Raw genomic sequence first — 22,483 nt, forward strand, 5'->3', positions numbered from 1 at the left:
GGTAACTATGTGAAAAATTTTCATCAGCCTGTTATGTATATATAGTGAAATTACAACTCAATCCTTTTTATTACAAACAGGTGATTATTTCTCAAGTACTTGTGCCCTGAGGACTCATAAGATGCCTGGCTTCTTTGAAGATACAAAAATTTTTTTTCTAGAGCTCAAACTTCTTCAGACCAGCAACTAAAAAGCGATCATGTTTTGGGGGTGTATTCCCTCAATTGTTTCTTCTTCTGCCTGGGTTTATGATGCTGCCTTGAACTAGTGAATTAAAATGTTTTATATTTCCATAATACCTTCATATAAAACACTATAAATTATTAATAAATTGTGTCCTGGCAACCTACAGAGGCAGAGTAGTATAAATTAATGATTACCACCTCTGAAAACAAACTGAGGTAAATAAATAGACCAGTGGTACACATTCCACTGGAGGACTCTACAATTACTGAAATTAAGACATTTCACCCTCCGACAAGGATGACAAATAAATACCCTGGTAACTGCTGAAACCTGACTGCAGCTGCTTTCCCTTTGGTGTCCACATGCAGCCTCAGAGCCGCCTACAGCACAGCTCCCTGCACCCACAGCGCCTCAGCAGGCTGGTAAAGCCAGCAGACCAGCTGGAACCCAGGTGCCATCTTTGCCCGACAATGTTCCCATGCAGAAAGAGATGGAGCAGAGGGGAGGGAAGAGAGGGAAAGGGGATGAACAAAGAAATTAAGATGTGCTACGTACACGTACAAACTCTACACAAGGAATGTAAACACTGTGTACTCCAAACACGTCGTAATAAAAAAAAAGGATAAGGGGCAGTTGTCTCAATTCTTCAGACATTGGCTGTGATCAGCTACTGGATGACATACTTACTGATTTACCCTCATCCAGTAATGTGCATGTGCAGCTGGTTTGAGGAATCTGAAAACAGCTGACTTGTTGGAACTATCAGGTGTGACATAGTGATTTGCTCCAATGCTTCTGTGACCAAGATCAAAACAGCCTCAGAGATTCTTCTGTTTTGATTTAAAATAGTTCAAAGTAGGACTTGCTGCTTGCCACTTCACTGTTGGCTGCCTTCTACCTGTTCTGCTTTGCCATGGACTGTTTCTCCTCTGAGATGCCCCTCTGCCATGTCACCCTGCTTTGGAGCCAGCAGACTATGGACTGAAACCTCCACAAACTGTAAGCCAAAATAAACCTTTCCTCCTTCAAAAAAAAGTAGTTTAAAATAGGCTTTTTGATGGCCTGAACTGTGAGCCTTGGGAAACTTTCTCATTTCCCCTTTTTTTCTCTATTATTATGTGAATGGCCCTGAAATGATGTTTGTTTACGTGCTTAGTACATCAGAGTAGACTCTGCCTCCCTCTTTCATTCTCATCCCAGTGTAGCAAAATCAATATTTTTAATGGCAAGCCTGTGAATGAATATTACTTTAAAGTCTTGGAATGACAGAATTACTATCTAAGATTATTCTTCAGCACTTGAAAACCTGGGTTTACATTGGGACTATGCTAGTTAACAGCTGTGTAGCTTTCCACAAATAACCTAATCTCTGATTGTTAAATGAGACAATGTTTATACTTCTTTTGTGAACTGTAGTGAGGACTAATTGCAACAAAATGTAAAATGTAGTGGTCATGGTGGTGCATGCCTATAATTCCAGTAGACTGGGAGGCTGAGTCAGAAGGATAACAAGTTCAAGTCCAGCCTGGGAAACTTAGCAACTTAACAAGACCTTATGTTAAAATTTTAAAAAGGGATGGGTGGCTGGAAATGTAGCTCAGTGCAAAGGCCCTGGATTTAATCCCCAGTACTGCAAAATGCATACATACATACATGCATACATACATACAAATTTCAATAGGTTTCAAAGGTCCTGGGACATAGTACATACTATATAAATAACAGGTCTCATTAGTCTGCACTCATATGCCTCCCACTTAATGCCAGCATCTTTCACCAGTAGAACATTAGTCATAAGGAACAATAGGGCAGGTTCAATAAGAATGTACAAATGATCAAAATAAATCCATTCCCACTTCTGAAAATAATCAAATAGCCCATTTGATGATGGAGATTGATGTTAAAGAATTATATTACAGTATTTGGGAAAAATTGCACATCTGTATTCATATTTGGTGAAGATATAATTTGACATTAAATTTGTAGAAGACATCTTCATAGAAAATATTTTTGTAAATAATTAGAACTTTTAAATCTGGTGACGAAAAGATTATATTTTCTATTTTTTAAAACCACATTGATTTTTGCATATATGGCATGTACCTGATTATATATTTGTTTCACCATTGTGTATTCTGATAGATTATGGTTCTTTACTGTGATATACAGTCATCAAATTTTTGCAACCAAATTGTTTTTATTTATCTTTTCAAAAAATAGAACACTGTGATGAAACTTGAGCCTGAATTTCTTATTTATATAAATAATTTGAACACAAATTATTTATAGTTAAAAGGAAATTCATGAAAAAACAAAATCAAATCAGGAGGTGAAGTAATGCTGCTCTTTTGAAATATACATAATTCACAATGGAAAGAAGCATTAATGTTACAATATCTGAATTAAAGCAATATACACCAGCCAGCCAACACTTATGAACACTAGTTCACTGCACAACTAGTTACAATTCTGTGAGGCAATTAATGACCTTATTTGATTTTCAAAATAGCCCTTGACCTAAATCCACTTTTTAAACTATACAAGTTGAAAGTGGGACATGGTGAACAAAAGAGCGTTAGAATTATTTTCTGGAAGAAAATAAACTACCAGAACATTGATTTTTTTTCATATATACCAATTTTTTCAAATTTAAAATGTTTATTTAATACCATATTTACTAGTTAAAATGAACTCCATTTTGGGAAATGTAATGTCAAACTTAAAGCATAAGGTATTATTTTTTCATCCCAGGCATCTAAGATGTATATGTATTTGTATTACCTGAAACTTAGAATTGTCATATATGATAAGAAATATTTACTTTACCTTAATTCACATATTACTTGGCCTGATATCCCTGAAAGACTATTAGAGGAAAATAAAAAGTTGTGGGCTTTAGACACAAGACCTTTTTTAAGTAGTGGGAAGTGAATGTCCATCTATACTTTATTAATTTAGTAGTATGATTTTCTCATAACTTTTCTCAACTAAAAACATAAATGCATATGATCTTTTTCACAAATAAAATTATTGGTTGTGTATTCCATTTAATAAGGAGGCCTCACCTTAAGCATGACTTCACCTTAAGGATCTGTATTTGCAATGACTTTACTTCTAAATAAGGTCACGTTCTGAAGTACTGGGGCTCAGAACTTCAACATATCTTCTAGAGGGGATGCAATTCAACCTACAATATTTATTGTTATCTGTTTATGCTTTTAGAAAGAAGCATAAAAAGTCCCTTGCTCTAGATTTAGTGCAATTTCAGGGAGTACTAAAAGTCTTATATGACCCAGAAGTCTTACATGAACTTTTAATAGTTTGATTGAATAATAACAATGCTCTCCTGAACCATGTTCATAAACTACAAATTTATAGCTTTTTATTGAACTCCACTCTCCAAAATTTCTGATTTTCTCTGTACCATCACCCCTCATGATACTACTAATTAACACCTAACCATTATGAGCAATTGGATTCCACTTAATTGGTATTGGTCTATACTCAAACAACACTGAAATATTAATTAACAATACTGAATGATAAAGTACTTCTTAAATTTACTTTATCATTGCTCTTTCAAAAAATATTGGAAATAGCCATAATACAGAATACAGTACCCACTTTCAGAAGAAAGATCCTTTTCATAATAGTGTAATAAAATTTTGATTCAGCAAATGACTCACCAAAATGCAATTCTTACTGTATGCTCCAGTCTTAGTGTAGTTATGAGGGCTATTCTTTGATATATAACAGAATCATGGGATAAGTAATAGCACTAAAGTTCTCATATTATGACCAGGATTTAATATCAAAGATAGGCTATGAAAGAGATAGTTAAGCACATCATAAGTATAAATGCTACTAATGACGGTCCACCTCCTCAATGGAATAATTCCAAAGGGTGTCACCATATTAATCAAACATATTCTACTACCTGGATGCTGACTAAGAGACTAGTATTTCAAAGAAGATCCTAACATAGTCATTAATGGACCTCCTATCTACAGTGTCACTTTAGTAAATTAACTCAGGGAAGTATGGCTATAAGTGAATACCAAGTTTTCAGCTTATTCATCCTTTTCTAATTCAGTGAAATTTGAGGGGTTATTTTTTGTTTGTTTTAAAGATTAGATATTTACACAAGATAATGAATATACATATGACTACCACATCACCTACACAAGACAGAGTAACATTAAGAACTTCACTTCTGCATCCTGCCACTCCCAGCCCAGAGGAAAGGGCTTTTGGGCCACCATACATCCTGCTGCTACCAGCCCAGAGGTAGGAGCTTCTGAGCTGCCATCCCACTGCTCCTGGTCCAGAGGAAGGGCTTCGCAGCCACCATCCCTCCCTCTGCTCTCAGCCCAGAGGAAGGGGCTTCTGGGCCACCATCCCTACTGCCACTCTGGGCCCCTGTCCTACCTCTCCCAGCTCAGAGGAGGTGAGCTGTGGGGGCGCCAAAAGCAGCCCCCTGCTACCTGAGTCTAAATGAGAAAACATGTAAATAAGTCTCAAAACCAGACTTCCAGATCACCTACAGCAACCCCAAAGGGAAATGAGATGGAACACTCTGATACTCAACCACCTGGACCCAGTGAACTGGTAACAAAAGGGGATCTGGAAAAAATGAAATCAGAAATAATTTCTCAGATAACAGGAGAAATGGTGCTCCTAGTGCAAGACATGATTAATAAATCTAGAGAGGAGCTGAGGAACATGATGGAATCCCAACACAGGAAACAAATGGAATCCATAAAACAGATGCAAATAGATTTCTGGGAGATGAAAAACTCCATTGGAAGTTTACACAGAAGAATGAGCCAATGTGAGGACATAATTTCAGATAAAGAAGATAAGATTGCAATTAATGACCAGGAAAAGAAAAATTGCTTCAAAATTCTAAGGGAACATGAGAAATCAATCCAGCAGCTGCTAGACGATGCAAAGAAGAATAACATAAGACTGATTGGAGTCAATGAAGAAAGAGGAGAGAGTGCAGATGACATTAAAAAACTCTTCACAGAAGAAATGGCAGAAAACTTCCCAAGCATGGGAAAAGAACTTGACATACAGATAAGTGAGACATATAGGACTCCAAATAGCCTTGATCAAAAAAAAAATCCACACATAGGCATATAATTGTTAAGATTCCAGAAACACAACAGAAGAACAAAGTTCTCCAAGCAGTCAGAGAAAAGAAACAAATGACATACAAAGGAAAGCCCATCAGAATCACAGCAGACTTCTCAACACAAACCATCAAGGCAAGAAGAGCTTGGAGTGACATATTCCAAGCCTTAAAGGAAAACAGCATCCAACCCAGATTGATGAACCCTGCAAAACTATATTTCAAAAATGGATGGAGAAATAAGATATTTTCATGACAAAGATCACCTTAGGAAATTTGTGAGTACTAAACCAGCACTCCAAAGAACTTTACACAATATCCTAGGAACAGACATTGAGGATCACAACCCCAGGAAGCAAAGCAGAATGAAGCCATCTGGCATGACAAGAAATTAAATGTAAAGGGGGAGAACCCAACAAAAAGAAAAAGTCATGGCAATGTTTCAGTTATAACCATCAATGTTAATGGTCTCAATTCACCAATCAAATGAAGCAGACTGGCAGAATGGGTCAAGAAGCAAAATCCAACAATATGCTGCATACATGAAACACACTTCATTCAAAAGGAAACTCATAGACTGAAAGTTAAAGGGTGGAAAACAATACTTCATGCAACAGGAACCCCAAAAAAAGCAGGAGTAGCTATCCTCTTGGCAGATCAAGTAGATTTCAAACCAACACTGATTAAGAGAGATGAAGAAGGATACTACATCCTTGTAAAGGGAAGAATCCAAGAGGAAGAGATGACAATCATAAATATCTATGCACCGAACACTAGTGCACCAACTATGTAAAACAAATACTAACGGATACGAAAAGTCATATATGTACTAATACAATTGTAGTGGGGAACGCAACACCCCATTGTCACAAATAGACAGATCAACTAGATAAAAAATAAGTAATGAAATACTAGAACTCAATCGAACTCTTGAACAAATGAACTTAACAGATGTTTACAGTGTTCCACCCCACAAAATCAGAATACACATTCTTCTCAGCTGCACATGGGTCATTCTCCAAAATAGAACACATACTCACACATAGAACATGTTTAAGTAAGTGCAAAGGAATTGAAGTTATCACCTGTATATTATTCGACCATAGTGTGATGAAATTGGAGATCCATAGCAAAAGAAACTCAAAAAATTTAATAAACGCATGGAAATTGAACAACACACTTCTGAATAACCAATGGGTCACAGAGGAAATTAAAGAAGAAATCAGACAGTTCCTTCAATTAAATGACAATGACAATACAACATATCAGAATACATGGGACACAATGAAAGCAGTCTTACAAGGGAAATTCATAGCAGTGAATACACATATTAGGAAAACAGAAAGAGCCCAATTAAACAACCTGATGCTGAACCTCAAGCTTCTAGAAAAAGAAGAGCAGGATGACACCAAAGCTCATACAAGAGAGGAAATTATAAAGATTAGAGGAGAAATCAATGCAATGGAGACTAAGCGAATGATACAAAAAAAAAAAAATCAAAGAAGCCAAGAGTTCGTTCTTCAAAAGAATAAACAAAATTGACAAACCCTTAACCAACCTTATCAGAAAAAGGAAAGAAAAGGCCTAAACCCATGCAATTAGGAATGAAAAGGGTGAAATTACAACAGACCCAGCAGAAATCCAGAGCATCATCAATACCTACTTCCAGAACCTATATGCCAATAAGATGGAAACCACAGAGAAATGGACAGATTCCTAGATACATGTGAATTACCAAAGTTGAACGAAGAAGACCTAAAAATTCTAAACAACCCAATATCAACCAATGAAATAGAAAATGTAATTAAAAACTTATCAACTAAGAAAAGCCCAGGCCCTGATGGCTTCACTGCTGAATTCTACAAGACATTTAGAGAGGAACTACTGCCACTACTGTTGAAACTCTTCAATGAAATTGAAAGGGAAGCAATACTCCCAAATTCATTCCTGGAAGCAAGCACCACCTTGATCCCCAAAGCAGAGAAAAACCCAACCGAAAAGGAGAACTATAAGCCAATCTCACTCATGAACATAGATGCAAAAATCCTTAATAAGATACTGGCAAACAGAATGCAGAAGATCATCACGAAGATCATACACCCTGATCAAGTGGGATTCATCCCAGGGATGGATCCACATATGCAAATCAATCAATGTAATACACTATATCAATAGAGCCAAGGACAAAAACCATATGATTATCTCCATAGATGCAGAAAAAACACTCAACAGAATCCAACACCCATTCATGATAAAAACCCTACAAAAAATTGGAATAGATGGTCTCTACCTCAAACTGATAGAAGCCATCTATGAAAAGCCAACAGCCAATAACATACTAAATGGTCAAAAACTGACATCCTTCACACTAAAATCAGGAACAAGACAAGGATGTCCACTATCACCACTCTTGTTCAATATAGTTTTAGAAACATTAGCCATAGCAATTAGACAAGAGAAAGAAATAAAAGGAATAAAGATAGGAAATGAAGAAGTCAAGTTGTCATTATTTGCAGATGACATGATACTCTATATAGAAGACCCCAAGAACTCCACCAAAAGTCTTCTAGACTTAATAACCAAATTCAGTCAAGTAGCTGGTTACAAGGTCAACACACAAAAATCAATAGCTTTCCTCTGCATGAATGACAGACTCACTGAGAGAGAAATAGGGCAAATAATTCCTTTCACAATAGCATGCAAAAAGCTGAAATACCTAGGAATCAACCTAATGAAAGAAATCAAAGACCTCTTCTCTGTAAACTATGGCACTCTGAAAAGAGAGATTGAAGATGATATCAGAAAATGGACAGACATCCCCTGCTCCTGGGTAGGAAGGATTAATATAGTGAAAATGGCCATACTACCAAAACTGCTATATAGATTTAATGCAATTCCAACTGAAATCACAACAGCATACTTCATGGACCCTGAGAAAACAATCCAAAAATTCATTTGGAACAAGAAGAGACCCAGAATAGCAAAAGCAATTCTAGGTAATAGAGACATGGCAGTGGGTATCACAATCCCCAACCTGCAACTCTACTACAAAGCTACTGTGATAAAAACACCATGGTACTGGCAATGAAACAGAACTGCTGACCAGTGGAACAGATTAGAAGATGCAGAAACAGCACCAGACACACTCAGCCCTCTCATCTTTGATAAAGGAGCCAAACAGCCTCACTGGTGGAAAGATAGCCTCTATAATAAATAGTGCTCGATAAATTGGGATTCAATTTACCAAAGATTAAAAATAGACATATATCTCTTGCCATTCACTAAACTAAAATTGAAATGGATTAAAAATCTAAATATTAAAATCGAAATTCTGAACCAATTAGAACAGAGGTTAGGTAGAACTCTTTAAGACATTGGTGTAGGAAAAGATTTTATGCATAAAATCTCCTTTGCCTGTGAACTAGCACAAACAATCAACAAGTGGGATCTATTCTTATTAAAAGCTTCTGCACAGCAAGAGAAACCACCAGCAGTGTGAAGAGACAACCCACAATGTGGGAAAAAATCTCCACCTGCTTTTCCTCAGACAAAGGTCTACTATCTTAAATCTATAAAGAACTTAAAAAGATCAGACCTCCCAAATTTAAAGACCCAACCCGAAAATGGGCATCTGAAATGAACAGACATTTCTCAAACAAAGAAGTAGAAATAGCAAATAAATACATGAAAAAATGTTCAACATCACTGGTCATTCGAGAGATGCAAATGAAAACAATGCTGAGATTCCACCTCACCCCAGAAAGAATGGCTGCTATCTTGAAATCAACCAATAACAAATGCTGGAGGGGCTGTGGGGAAAGAGGAAGCCTGCTCCATTGCTGGTGGGAGTGTAGACTGGTGCACGCACTGTGGAAATCAGTATGGAGTTACCTCAAAGAACTAGGACTGGAAGTCCCATTTGACCCCATATTCCACTGCTGGGGATCTTCCCCAAAGAATAAAGGAATCATACCACAGTGGTATATGTGTGCCCATATTCACAGCAGCATAGTTTGTAATAGCTAAAACTGGGAAACAGCCCAAATCCCATCAACTGGAGAATGGATAAAGAAAATGTGGGTTTTTTAATAAAATGGAGTACTACTCAGCCATAAAAAATGAGAAATTAGAGACATTTATAGCTAAGTGGATGCACATTGAGGCGATACTCTTAAGTGAAATAAATAGGACATACATGTGTAAATACCAAATAGTTTCTCTGGTGTGAGAACCTGAAAGTGTAAATAAGGACTAAATGTATAATAGGTCATGTGAAATAGGAAGAAAAGGGGCAAAGGGGAAGGAAGTGGGAGGGCTAGGGGAAAGGATAGAAGGGAATGGGATTAATATGAGAAAATGGAAAAATAGGAACAAAATCTTTGTAAATAGGGAAGACTGGAGGGGTTGAAGGGAGTGCTGGGGAAGGGTGAAAAATAAGAACCAAGAGAGACTATGTAAAGGTGCAAATTTCCAATGATGAATGCCAACGGGAACATATTCTGACTTGGATAAATCAGGAGCAAAGTCAAACTTTAATATTCCTCCAAGATTGTCTCCTTTTTCTTTTTGTGATTTTTTTTATTAGTATCTGTTTGCAATACCTAATGAGTATTCATCACATCTTAATCTTTTCTACTCTTCTCAAGCCTGCATTCTACCAAGATACTGCCTGGGTCCAGGGAAAAGCTAATGTTCTCATGGCACTGAATGATCAGAACTTCAATTGTTGTCCACTGAATTACTGGTCCATTTGCCTCTAGGCATCTGTTATTGGTCTCTAATGTTGAAGTGTCCACAACTGATATAAGTTGTGAATTGGTTCCTCAGCCTAGGCAAAGCATGACAATTACCTCATTTCCCCTTCCTCTGGGCATTCACTAGATTTCCTTACATGGAGCCACATCTTTGCCCCATGGCTTCACTTTGCAACCCTCAGCATAATTTCATCCTCACTAATTTTGTACAACCTTTATCTTAGTTACTTTTTTCCTTGCTAAGACAAAATACCAAACACCCACAAGTTAAGGGAGGAAAGGTTTATTTAGCTCATGGTTTGTAGAGGTTTCAATCCATAATCATCTTGCTCAAAGGCAGGGTGGCACGCCAGACAGGTGTTAAAGAGGAGAAATAGTTCATGGTTGGCAGAAGATGGCAAAGCAACAAGGGATGACCACAGATTTTTCTATCCCTTGTATCTTATCCAGGCTGCATAGGGCAGATAGCATTCACACCTTCATCCTAGTGCCCTTGATCCTAGCATTGCACCATAAATCAATTTAGCATCATATATTCTAGAACAAGTCACCCCTGAAAAATATCCACCTATGACTGCCTGAGGGTTTAGGGGTACACCTAGACATAAGCCATAACAACCTCCATAGGATACAAAGGAATTTGTAGAACTCACACCTTTTACTACTTGAGAGTTGAGATTTCTCTGGAACATTGCCTCGGGTTCTTCTGCTGCCTAAACCTATTAGGTGCTCTCCATTGGATGTTAGACTTGGAATTCCTTGAATGGGAATCTCCTCCCTGAGTTTCCAAAGTCTCTACCTCCAGTTCCTTTATTTTTATGGCACACACCCAAGGCAAGGCAGGAGGATAAGGGATAGAGACCTGTGAGTGGGAGATGGAGTGGTTGCAGCTTTTCTGAGGAATCAGGAAGAAAACCACCCCATTCTCCTTTTCATAGTCCTTGCCTTCTCCACACTTGTCTACACCATAATTACAAGGACTCTTGTTCTTAACCAGAGCATAATTTGAATTCTGATTTCCTATTGCTTAAAATCTCACTTTAGAAGACCAATATTTGTTTATATAGATAATACACATTTAAAAAGCATTTGAATTTTTAAAAATGATTTTTTCTAATATAGCAAGGATTTCAGTACTGTGGTCCAGACTGTGGCTACAAAATCTTATTTTGGCAGGCAAAGATTGAAATTGACTCTTAAATTTGCCTTCCTAATTATTATACTTTATATCTTCCTGAGAGAATGGATATCTCTGTTTGAAAAGGTATTTTATTTTATTTCTTTAATTAATTTTTTGGTACATTTAAAGTATACAATATAATGACACTCATCATTGGAAATTTACACCTTACAAAATCCATCTTGGTTATTTTTTCCCCAGTCTCCTGCCCTCCCTTCAACCCCTTCATTCCCCCCTATCCACAAAGACTTTGTTTCCATTTTTTCTTTTTTTCATATTAATCCCATTCCCTTCTATCCTTTCCCAATCCCTCTTACTTCCTTCCCCTTTGCCCCTTTCCTTTCTATTTCACATTACCTATTATACATTTTAGTCCTTATTTACACTTTCAGTTTCTCACACTACAGAAACTATTCAGTATTTACACATGTGTGTCCTATTTATTTCACTTAAGAGTATCACCACAATGTGAAACCGTTTAGCTATAAATTTCTCTAGTTTTGCATTTTTTATGGCTGAGTAAAATTCCATTTTATTTTTTAAAAACGCATTCTCTTTATGCAGTGTCCAATTGATGGACATTTGGGTTGTTTCCAAGTTTTAGCTATTATAAACTGTGCTTCTATGAACATAGGTGCACATATATCATGGTGGTATGATTCTTTTAATTCTTTGGGGAAGATACCCAGCAGGGAAATAGCTGGATCAAATGGGGCTTCCAGTCCTAGTTCTTTGAGGTATCTCCATACTGATTTCCACAGTGGTTGCACCAGTCTACAGTTGCACCAGCAGTGGAGTAGGCTTCCTCTTTCCCTACAACCCCACCAGCATTAGTTATTGGTTGATTTCATGATGGCAGCCATTCTTTCTGGGGTGAGGTGGAATCTCAGTGTTGTTTAGATTTGCATCTCTCAAATGACCAGTGATGTTGAAAATTTTTTCATATGTTCTTTTGGTATTTCTACTTCTATGTCTGAAAAATGTCTGTTCATTTCAGATGCCCATTTTTGGATTGAGTCTTCAAATTTGGGAGGTCTGATTTTTTTAAAAGTCTTTATAGATTCTAGATAGTAGACCTTTGTCTGAGGAACAGCAGGTGAAAAATTTTTCCCACATTACAGGTTGCCTCTTCACACTGTTGGTGGTTCCTCTTGCTGTGAAGAAGCTGTTTAGTAAGAAGAGATCCCACTTGTTGATTGTTTGTGCTAGTTCATGGGCAACTGAGGTTTTGTTCATAAAATCTTTTCCCACACCAATGGCTTCAAGTGTTCTACCTAACCTCTTTTCCACCCATTTAGTATTTCTGTTTTAATATTTAGATCAGTAATCCATTTAGATTTTAGTTTAGTGCATGGTGAAAAACAGAGGTCTAGTTTTAATCTTTGGCAAGTTGAAACCCAATTTTTCCAGCACCATTTATTAAAGAGGCTATCTTTCCTCCAATGAGGTGTTTGGCTCCTTTGTCGAAGATGATGTGGCTCAGTGTGTCTGGAATTGTTTCTGCATCTTCTAATCTGTTCCACTGGTCCACTGGTCTGTTTCTTTGCCAGTATCATGCTGCTTTTATCACAGTAGCTTTGTAGTATAGTTTCAAATTGAGGATTGGGATACTGCCAGCCATGTCTCTGTTGCCTAGAATTGCTTTTGCTATTCTAGGTTTCTTCTTTTTCCAAATGAATTTTTGGATTGTTTTTTTTCAAGATCCATGAAGTATACTGTTGAAATTTCAATTGGGATTGCATTGAATCTATATAGCAGTTTTGGAAGTGTGGTCATTTTCACTATGTTGATTCTTCCTACCCAGGAGCAAGGCATGTCTTTCCATTGTCTCATATCCTCTTCAATCTCTCTTTTCAGTGTGCTATAGCTTTCATAGAAGGGGTCTTTGATTTCTTTTGTTAGGTTGGATGCTATTGTGAAAGGAATTGATTGCCCATTTCTCTCTCAGTGGGTCTGTTTTGTGTACAGAAAAGCTATTGATTTTTGTGTGTTGACCTTGTTTCCAGCTACTTTACTGAATTTAGTTATTATGTCTAGAAGATGTTTGGTGGAATTCTTGGGGTCTTCTATATAGAGTATCATGTCACCTGCAAATAATGACAGTTTGATTTCTTCATTTCCTATCTTTATTCCTTCTACTTCTTTCCTTGTCTAATAGCCATGGCTATGTTTCCAAAACTATATTGAACAGGAGTGGCGATAGTGGACATCCTTGTCTTATTTCTGATTTTAGTGTGAATGATTTCAGTTTTTGACCATTTAGTATGATATTGGCTGTTGCTTTTTCATACATGGCTTTTATCAGATTGAGGTAGAGACAGTTTGTTCCAAGGGTTTTTATCATGAATGGGTGTTGGATTCTGTTGAGTGTTTTTTCTGCATCTATTGAGATGATCATATGTTTTTTGTCCTTGGCTCTATTGACATAGTGTATTACATTGATTTATTTGCGTATATTGAACCTTCCCTACATCCCTGGGATGAATCTCACTTGATCAGTGTGCATGATCTTCTTGATGACCTTCTACAATCTATTTGCCAGTATCTTATTAAGGATTTTTGCATCTGTGTTCATTAGTGAGATTGGCTTACAGTTCTCTTTTTCAGTTGTGTCTTTCTCTACTTTGGGGATCAAGGTGATGCTTGCTTCCAGGAATGAATTTGGGAGTATTGCTTCCCTTTCAAATTCACTGAAGAGTTTAAACAGTAGTGGCAGTAGTTCCTCTCCAAATGTCTTGTAGAATTCATCAGTGAAGCCATCAGGACTGGGCTTTTCTTAGTTGGTAAGTTTTTAACTACATTTTCAATTTCATTGATTGATATTGGGTTGTTTAGATTTTTTAGGTCTTCTTCATTCAACTTTGGTAATTCACATGTATCTAGGAATCTGTACATTTCTTCTGTATTTTCCATCTTAATGGCGTATAGGTTCTCGAAATAGGTATTGATGATCCTCTGGAGTTTCTTCTGGGTCCCTCGTAATTTCACCCTTTTCATTCCTAATTGCATGGATTTGGGCCTTTACTTTCCTTTTTTTGGGGGGGGGGTACCAGGTATTGAACTCGGGACTTCCCACTTGCAAGGCAGGAGGTGGAACCACTGAGCTAAATCCCCAGGCCCTTTTTTTTTTGATAATGTTGGCTAAGGGTTTGTCAATTTTGTTTATTCTTTTGGAGAACCAACTCTTGGCTTCATTGATTTTTTTGTATCATTGTCTTAGTCTCCATTGCATTGATTTCTTCTCTGATCTTTATAATTTCCTCCCTTGAATGAGCTTTGTGTTTGTCCTGCTCTTCTTTTTTCTAGAAGCTTGAGGTTCAGCATCAGGTTTTGTAATTGAGCTCTCTCTGTTTTTCTAATATGAGGATTCACTGCTATGAATTTCCCTCAAAGACTGCTTTCATTGTGTACTATAGATTCTGATATGTTGTGTTGTCATTATCATATAATTGTAGGAACTGTCTGATTTCTTCTTTGATTTCCTCTGTGACCTATTGGTTATTCAGAAGTGTGTTGTGTAGTTTCCATGTGTTTTTTCTTTGCAGTTTCTTTTGGTACTGATCTCCAATTTCATCACACTATGGTCTGATAATATACAGGGGATAACTTCAATTCCTTTGCACTTACTTAAACATATTCTATAAGAAATTATGTGGTCTATTTTGGAGAATGACCCGTGTGCAAGTGAAAAGAATGTGTATTCTGATTTTGTGGGGTGGAACACTGTAAATATTTGTTAAGTTCTTTTGTTCAAGTGTTTGATTGAGTTCTACTACTTCCTTATTTATTTTTTGTCTAGTTGATCTATCTGTGATAGTGGGGTATTGATGTCCCCCTCTACTACTGTATTAGTGCTTATGTGATTTTTCATGTCCATTAGTATTTGTTTTATATAGTTGGGCACTCTAATGTTTGAGGCATATATATTAATGATTGTCATCTCTTCCTTTTAGATTGTTCCCTTTATGAAGATGTAGTGTCCTTCTTTGTCTCTCTTAATCAGTGTTGGTTTGAAATCCACTTGATCTGCAAAGAGGATAGCTACTACTGCTTTTCTTTAGGTTCCTGTCACATGGAGTATTGTTTTCTACCCTTTAAAATTCAGTCTATGAGTTTCTTTCTGAATTAAGTGTGTTTCTTATATGCAGCATATTGTTGGATCTTGTTTCTTGACTCATTCAGCCAGTCTGTTTCTTTTGATTGGTGAATTGAGACCATTAACATTGATGGTTCTAACTGATATATATTGACTTATCCTTGTCATGACTTCTTCTTTTTGTTGGATTCTCCCCCTTGGTGTTTAATTTCTTGTCATGCCTGATGGATTCATTCTGAAGGGCTTCCTGGAGTTATGATCCTTGTTATCTTTTCCTAAGATATTGTTTAAAATTTTTTGGAGTTCTGGTTTGGTATTCATGAAGCTCCTAAGGTGCTTTGTCATGAAAGTATCTTATTTCTCCATCAATTTTGAAAGATAGTTTTGCAGGGTACATCAATCTGGGTTGGAGGATGTTTTCCTGTAGGGCCTGAAATATGTCACTCCATGCTCTTCTTGCCTTGAGGGTTTGTGTTGAGAAGTCTGCTGTGATTCTGATGGGCTTTCCTTTGTACGTGATTTGTTTCTTTTCTCTAACTGCTTGTAAAACTTTGTTGTTCTATTGGGTTTCTGCAATCCTAACTATTATATGCCTATGTGTAGATTTTTTTTCATCATATCTAGTTGGAATCCTATGTGCCTCACTTATCTGTATGTCAAGTTCTTTTCCCCTGCTTGGAAAGTTTTCTGCCATCACTTCTGTGAACAGTTTTTTACGTTGTCTGCACTCTCTCATGTTTCTTTATTGACTCCAAACAGCCTGAAGTTATTCTTCTTTGCATGGTCTAGCAGCTGCTGGATTGATTTCTTGTGGTCCCTTACTATTTTTAAGATTTTTTTTTCATGATCACTAAAAGCAACCCTATCTTCTCCATCTGAAATTCTATCCTTGCATTGGCTCATTCTGCTGCATAAACTTTCAATGGAGTTTTTAATCTCCTGGAAATCTGTTTCCAACTGTTTTATGGATTCCCTCTGTTTCTTATGTTGAGATTCCATCATGTTCCTCAGTTCCTCTATTTTTTTTTACCTGTGTCCGCTGTAGATTTATTAATCATGTCTTGTACTATGGGCACAATCTCTGCTGTTATCTGAGAAATTATTTCTGATTTCATTTTTTCCAGATCCTCTTTCATTGCCAGTTCAGGGTGCCCAGGTGGTTGAGTATCAGGTTGCTCCATCTCATTGCCCTTTGGGGTTTCCTTAGGTGATCTGGACGTCTGGTTTTGAGGCTTATTTATGTGTCTTCTCATTTCAACAGATGCAGCCTGCTGTGCCTTTTTTGAAGCAACTTTTTGCTCACCTAGTGGTCTTGAATTCTCAGCAAGACACTGAGCAGCTTTTACTCTGCTGCTCACCAGTACATCAATTCCTGGGTTCAGAGTGGTGGCCTTCTTGATCCCTGAGCTGACCTGTTGACTGGGCGGGCTTCTGGCTGGGGCCTGTGCACACTTGGGAAGGTATGTAGGTGTGCCTCTTTCTGGGGCTCCTATGTAGCTGTTTTCTGAGAGGGCCTTTGATTGGGGGCTGTGCACCCTAGATCCTATTGTCTGCACAGGCTTTGGCTAGGGTCTCCAGGCCCTTATCAATGGTATAGGGCAAGCTTTTGGGTAGTGCTTGTGTGCCTGTACAGCTCTTCTCCAGGGGGGTCCCTGCTGTGGCCAATGGCATGGCAGGCCTCTAGCTGAAGCCCATGCACCCTTGTAGCCCCTTTTTTAGGTAGAGCTTTGGCTTGGGCAGGTGTGCCCAAGCCTCTGGGATGGGGCAGAGCCCAGCTGGGATCCCCTCACAGCCACACAGGTCTGGGCCACACAGGTGCTCTCTGGGATCTGCATGCACTCACGGATGTAATGGCAGGCCTCTGGTGGAAGCCCATGTGCCCGTGCAGCTCCTTCCCAGGTGGGCCCCCAGCAGGGGCGGTTGTGCAGGAGCCCCTGTTGTCTGGGTGAACCCCTAGCCGGGATACACCTGTAGCAGAACAAGTCCAGGCCACACAGTGGCTCCCTGGGATCTGCATGTACCTAAACCTGTAATGGCAGGCCTCTGGCTGAAGCCCATGTGCCTGTGCAGCTCCTCTCTGGGCAGGCCCATGGCCTGGGCGGGTGCACAGAAGCCCCGACTGGGATCTACCTGCAGCCATGCCAGTCTGGGCCGCACAGCTGCTTCCCAGGATCTGTACGCACTCACTGATGGAATGGTGGGCCTCTGTCAAAAGGACAAATACAAGCAAGTATGAAACAGAAAAGCTTATATATATATGCATAAATATGTGTGTATATATATATGCATAAATATGTGTATCTTACCCTATGGAATGTTTTAGGAATTTTTAATTTAAAAACTGAGGATCAGGTAAACACTCTTGATGTGATCACCATCCTCTAAGGCTATTTTTAGTTGTGTAGAGTCAGAAGTTTAAGTTTTGTAGTTCAGCCAAAGGCATTCAGACTTGATTAATTCCTACAATTTAAATTCATAAAAAGTTAATTTTGAAACCATAAATCCAACAAGATAATTTGTATTGTACAGTGTATCTTCTTTGTCGCCCAGAAATTACACTCTTAAGAGACTAAGGTTTACAAAATCTAAAACTTTTTTTTCACCCTTTAAAGGTGCAAATTTCCAATGATGAATGTCATTATATTGTATACCTAAAATGTACCAATGATTAGAATGAATAATCGATAATGTAAAATAGGAAGAAAAGGTCCAAAGGGGTAGGGGTAGTGGGAGGGGCAGGGGAAAGGAAAGAAGGGAAAGGAAAAATGATAAGAAATGGAAAAAATGGAAATAAAGTCTTTGTAAATAGGGAAGGGTGGAGGGCATGAAGGGAGGGCTAGGAATGGGGAAAAAATAAGAACCAAGATGCATTATGTAAAGGTACAATTCCCAATGAGAAATGTAATTGTGTTGTATACCTACAATGTACCAATAAAAGAATTTAATACAAAAAAAAAAAACTAAAACTTCGGAGACAACTATTTTTAATAATTTACAGAAAAATTGATATTTGTGTTTTATATTTTTATTTCATTTGTACATATTTGTTGTTCATGTAGTTTACAATTGTCTTGCAGAATGGTTACATGTACATATTATTGTAGACAACTAAATTAGTTATTAGTATTTCAGGCAGTTAGACAGGGCATAGCCCTTATTACAGAAGACGATTGTGGTGAGAGTCACATTCACTGCAAAAATGTTTGAAACCCAGATATCTGATAAAGAACACTTATCCAAAAGTACATATTTTAAAACACAACTCAATCATATTTTATTATATTACATATATGGTATACATGTACATATATCAATTACAGTTATTGGCTTTAAATTTTATTTTATTATAATTATTGCTACCAACTCAAAGTTGCCATGATTTTTTACAAATTTACAAAAAATGGGCTAAGAAATTTGAACATATACTTAAAGTTGAGACAAAAAATGAAAAATAAGCATATGAAAAAATGGTCAACATAACCTGCCATTATGGAAATGCAAATTTAAATCACAATGAGATATCATTGTACACATACAAGATGGGCAAAATTAAAAAATAAAAAACCTAGCAGTGCTAATGAGGATATGGGATAATTAGAACTCTCATTTATTACTGGTGGGAAAACAAAGTGGCATAGCTACTCTTAAAAACAGTGTAGCAGGTTCTTTAAACTATATAACCACTGCACAACCCAATAGTTCCACTCCTAAATATTCAAGATAAATAAATATATGTCCATAAATTTCTGTACATAGAAATTTATATCAGTTTTACTCGTGATTTTCAAAAGTTGGAATATATGAAGAAATTGTGGTATGTGGTACACTTGAAAACTGTGTACTTAGAAATACAATCTACTTTCGTCTCCAACAATATAAATTAAGCTCAAAGACATTAAGCTAAGTGCAACAAGTCAAAGGCAAAAGTTTACCTGCTGTGTGACCCTTTATAAGGCATTAAGGAAAAGGGAAAATGAAAGATAGATCAATGTTTTCCAGAATTGAGGGGAGGAAGTAAGGGATAATGACCAAAAGGCAATACTAGAAATTTTTAGGTGTGATAAAAATGATTGTTATGGTGACTAGATGCTCGTATATGTTTGTGAAAAGATGACAAACTGTACACCTAAAGAAAAAGAATAAATTTTACTACAACCAAATTATACTTCAACAAATCTGATTTAAGAACAAATAAAAGTAACCATTTTTTATACTAGACATTGTCTCTTAATCACTTTCTAATCCCAAATTTACTTGAAGAGTTTTCTGTGGGAGACCACCCCATTGATTATGCCCAAATCAGGCTTTAAGCAGTACAGGCTGTAAAAAGTTAACACCACAATTGGCTTGTTTATAGAAGTAAATCCATCAAAACCTAGGTGCAGAGGTCAGAGTGACTCTTACCCAAATTCTGAACCCAGAGTTAAAACTTTCTTTACTAAAAATACAAGATTAATTATTAACCACAACCTATATTTTGTCTGTTCTGTTCCTAATTCAAGAATGCTTTGTCTCTTCCTTTATAAGCCTTGCCTGCATCAGCAACGTATCCATAGCACCTCCATCTAGTCCCTCCATATAGCCCCTTTACTTCAATCTAACTATGATGTCACCAATAAATATTGACAGCTCTGGGTGTTCAGGGCCTTTGCTTGTTCAATCCTCTGCCTGCTCAAGCACTGGTCATCCTAGCTCCCTGTATCTGTCTCTATGTCTTTCTTCTCATCTTGCATCATAGATCAGGATCCACTGCAGGGGACTCTGATAGTTTTCTACATGTCTCTTTGTGGATGGTAGTTCAGATTCCCACTGGTTGTTCATAAGAAAAATCAATAGCATGTACCTAACTCCCCTCTCACTTTGTAGCAAGTGTCACAGCATCAGTCACTTGGACTGCTAATTTTTTTCAGGAGAAAAAAGCAGTGACCTGACAACAGTTGAAGAGCCGCAGGACTCTGAGATAATGATTCTGGATAATGATGAGGGAGGATGAGAAGGAAATGAGGCATGATCACAAGTGAAATATTAAAATAAAAGGTGAGAGAGAAGGCATACCTAGGCATAGCAATGTGGCACTGTAACCTAAATGTAAGGCTGCAGACCAGGCTTCTCTTTTCAGTTTACTTTCATATCTCCTCCTCTCATTTCCTCAGACATGACTTGCCATTCATTTTCAGGGGAGGAAGGTAGTGTCATAGTAAATGAGAACAGGTAAAAATAAAGCATTTAAAATTCTGTAAAAATAAATCCACAAACCTTATATGGTCACCTGAACAGGCTTGAAGAGGCATATGTTACTCACAGAACATACCAAACCTTTTACAAGTTCCTAGAATAACAAAGCAGAATAATATATGGTGTCTTATCCAGACCAAATAAAAGACAGGGCATATGACTGACTACAGATTAAATGTGGTTCTCATGTCTGTTAAATTTTTGTAAAACAAACTTTTATTTAAACATTCTGCTTTATGTAAATTCACACTGCATGAGATGTGAAACTTGTGAAACGTATAAAATATAACAATGAATGAACTATAGCAAACATGGGAAGTGTGAGGCAAATATGATACCACAAACACAATAAACTATGGGCATTACTTTGCTAAATCCAAGTCTCTGATCATATTAAATGTGCACAATAATGGCCTTTCTTATAGCCAGAATAGATCCCTTCCCAACAAATGAGGGTAGGGATTGTAGACATACATTGTTGCTCCGTTATTTTGTTTTTCTGCAAATAAAACATCATCTTTACAGGTCTGTGTGGGGACAGTAGATGCAAATTATTAAGTGTTATAATGGATATCTAGAGCTAGATTTTATACTGTCTTCATAGATTATATATTTATCATGGCAGTTTTCTAGCAGGTGGCCATACATTGTCTGAAAGTGAGAATAAAGTGCTTTTTTGAATGTGTACCAAGGGGACATTTAACCCAGTGGCCTGTTCTGGCAGCTTTGGAAGTTCATTAAAATATAAAGTAAAAATGCTCATCATCTCTTATCATCATGGAAATGCAAATTGAAAACCACAATCAGATATCATCTCATACTTGTTAGAATGGCTCTTACAAAAGAAAGAAAAATATCAAATGTTGGCAAGGGTGTGAAGAAAAGGAACCCCTTGTGCACTATCGATGGGAACATAAGTCAATACAGCCCTAATGGAAAACAGTATAGAGCTTCCTCAGAATTACTATATAATCCAGTAATCCCACTCTAAGTATGTAACCAAGGGATGAAAGTCACTTTGCTTGGGAGATATGCACTTTTCTGTTCATTGCATTGATTCACAATAGCTAAGATATGGAAGAAACCTAGGTGTCCATCACTATGAATTGATAAAGAAAATGTGGAATGCATATACAGTGGAATGCTGTTCAACCTAAAAATAAGAGAAATCATGTCATTTTTGACAACGTGGATAAACCTATTAAAAATAATGTCAGGCACAGAGAAACAAATACTGCATGATTCCACTTGGGGAATCTCCAAAATTTGAACTCAAAATTGTAGACTAGACTGATGATTATCAGAGGGTGTGGTTGAAGAGTGTGGATTAGGAAAAAGGAGATGTTGACCAAAGAATACAAAATTTTAGTCAGAAGGAATAAGCTTTAGTGATCAATAGCACATGATTATGACAATAACATTGCATTTTTATATTTCAAAATTGGTATAAGATTAGATTTTAATGGTTTTACTACAAAAAATAATAAATATTTGAGGTAAGGGGTATGTTAATTACCCTGAGTTAATAATCCCACATTATAAACATACATCAAAACATTACTTTATGTCTCATGAATATATATAATTATTTATCAATTATTTGTCAATTGTTATTTGTCAATAAGTAAAATTTTAAAAATCCAAAGGATTGCAGAGTGACTTCCAGATGGCAATGTAAGGAGTTATGTGGGCTTTTTTCTCCAGGAAATGACTAGGATTGGTGAAAACATAATTAAGTGTGAAAAAAATTTCTGGAAATTGTTCTGAGGAAAATCAGCAAATGGAGAAACATTATTTTAAAAAATCTATTGTATTTTTAAAAATAGAAAAGAAAAGTGAAAACCTATAGCACTTGTGTCATGAACTGATCCTCACATGACTCCAGATTCAAATGACTG

The 22,483-nt window shown here is 37.0% G+C and overlaps 1 long non-coding RNA gene across 1 annotated transcript; it reads left to right on the forward strand.

The window, feature by feature from the left end:
* Window positions 1-991: 991 nt before the first annotated feature.
* Window positions 992-18,614, forward strand: LOC147823509 (uncharacterized). The gene is made up of 3 exons (XR_015443709.1): window positions 992-1,185; window positions 4,316-4,473; window positions 16,612-18,614. It is a non-coding gene; the product is annotated as an uncharacterized LOC147823509 (long non-coding RNA).
* The last annotated feature ends 3,869 nt before the right edge of the window (window positions 18,615-22,483 follow it).

Source organism: Heterocephalus glaber, unplaced genomic scaffold (genome assembly GCF_053883595.1).
Source record: "Heterocephalus glaber isolate CG9 unplaced genomic scaffold, H.glaber_assembly_v1.0 deba00001577, whole genome shotgun sequence".
NCBI classification, from domain to species: domain Eukaryota; kingdom Metazoa; phylum Chordata; class Mammalia; order Rodentia; family Bathyergidae; genus Heterocephalus; species Heterocephalus glaber.